The following is a 2,307-nucleotide window of genomic DNA, read 5'->3' as shown; positions in this document are numbered from 1 at the left end:
GATGGATGGATGGATGGATGGATGGATGGATGGATGGATGGATGGATGGATATCTTTTTACCCAGTGTGGTATCTATGCTCATTTTGAGCTGCTGACAGATGTCAAAGTACTGCAAATTTTGGAGCTTTCTCTTGAGGAGTGTGGACGACGATCAGTTGTGGAGTACTTCAGAAACCAGTCCAGCCACTATGAATTCCAGGCTATTGTTTCCTAGGATCTGGATGAGGATTTCACTTTCCATGTAGTCCAGCTTCTTTTGGCCCAGTTTGGTGAGAGCACAGATGGACTGATGATCTTTGCTGATGTGAGTATTCATCAGTGATTGTTGAATGATTCTTCTGATTGTACTTTACAGTATGTGTACTATAAGATTTTTTGTTCTATTTTTTTCTCAACTTTGCAGGCATTTGCTACACCGGCTGATGTTGAAAGTAACAGCCAGTCTTCAACTCATTTTGCTTGGTATATATTTTGGTGTACATTACAAAAACATTTATATAATAATGAGAGTGAGGTAACTACAGAAACTGCCTTTTGCAGGTTTCATGACCATCTCTGTACTGGCATGTCATGATAATCAATCAATCAATCAAATTTTATTTGTATAGCACATTTCAGCAGCAAGGCATTTCAAGGTGCTTTACATAATTAAAAAAACAAAATAAAAACAGCATGTGACATTGAATAAACAGTAAGAAAGAGACAAACATCAAAAACCCGCACTCTNAACACAACAACCTTTATTGTTTTTCTTACATAGAAATGCATTCTGCTTAACTAAAACTAAAATTACCACAATAGGAGTTGAAATGTGAGGGTGTGGAGATAATTTCCATCGTTGCAAACATTCATGATCTGACAATCAAGGCAACTTCACTTAATTTGATTTCCTGGGAAAAATCTTGCCATCCTCACGTGCCATCATGGTGTCAGATGGCACTAAACAAAGCAGAAAATATTTCTCAAACTTTAGATTCATCCTAATTTCAAAATTTCTTTCACAGGCAATCAGATCCATACACTCAGCAAGTGGATGATCAGCATCGAGAGACGTGATCTATCAGAGCATTCAGCCAACATTTCAGTCAGGACTTGAGGCTGTCTTTCCGGTGTTCTATGTCTTCAACCTCCAGTATCAGGACGAAGCCTGAGATTTGATTGAGGTAGGGTATACAAACAGTTCGGAATGCAAACAGTCGTCACTACTGTATGTTACTGGTAACATTAATTTGTTTTGAGTTGTATTGTTTCCCCAAATGTAAAAAAGTCACAGATCTCACAATCCTGCCACTGACTATTGTCATTTTCATTTTGTTCATATTATTAATATGTGCTTGTTTCAACTCCAGTAAAACTCACTCAGACAGCTTTATAACATTTATATTGGTGTGCTTGTCACAGCAGTGTCATATAACACTGTAGGGACACTTTGCAACTACTTTGATAGTAGTTTTTGTTCAAATACTTGAGGGCACTTGAGTAATTCTTAAATTGTTTACAGTAATAGCAATATTAGCAGTTGAAGTGTGTGAAATAGTTAAAATACTGTTGCTTCTATGAGGAAAATGATAGAGAGAGGAGAACAGATACAGATCCTAGATCAGGAAGTGTAGAGAATTAGTAAGGAGAAAGTGAGGTTTATTTTAGAGAGGAGAAAAAGAGTAAGAAAATGCAATAAAAAGACTAGACCCTTGGACCTTAACTGAAAACATGCTGAATATTCTGACTTGGTTAGGGCAGAGTTACAATGTTAAAATCCTGTTTGCTTACTACATGTGTACAGACTTGGTCAGACATTTTGAAAAATGACAAAAATATTTTCTCAAAGTCTGCTGTCTCAGTTTTTTAATATGGCAGTTTGCATATACTCCAGATTGTTCTAAAAAGAGATCAGATAGAAACATTTAACAAAAAGATCCAAATGTACTGAAGCAGCAAACTTTTTGAAAACCAATAGCCATTCTCAAAAATTTTAGCCGTGGCTATATATAAATTATTAAAAATAATGTTTTTTTTCTGTAGTTATTGACTATACCTTACTAGACCACAGAGATGACGCACTGATGTAGTGAAGGTGTCAGGATCTGAACAGTACCCAGGTGAGCAGTTCGGCAACAGACAGACGCAGAAACCAGCAGGTATCGATAAGTGGATTTATTTACAGTGTAGTGAATATTTACAGGAGGGAACCGGAACCAGGACCTGAGGAGCAGAAAATGAGGTGAGTCTGGGATCGGTGAGGAGAGGAACAGCAGGTATGGCACAGATATATTCCTGGGGATAGTTCTTACTGAACAGGTCGGAGT

This window comes from Kryptolebias marmoratus, linkage group LG8 (assembly GCF_001649575.2).
Source record: "Kryptolebias marmoratus isolate JLee-2015 linkage group LG8, ASM164957v2, whole genome shotgun sequence".
In the NCBI taxonomy this organism is placed as follows: domain Eukaryota; kingdom Metazoa; phylum Chordata; class Actinopteri; order Cyprinodontiformes; family Rivulidae; genus Kryptolebias; species Kryptolebias marmoratus.
The sequence above is the reverse complement of the archived record's forward strand: the minus strand, read 5'-3'. Positions refer to the sequence as shown.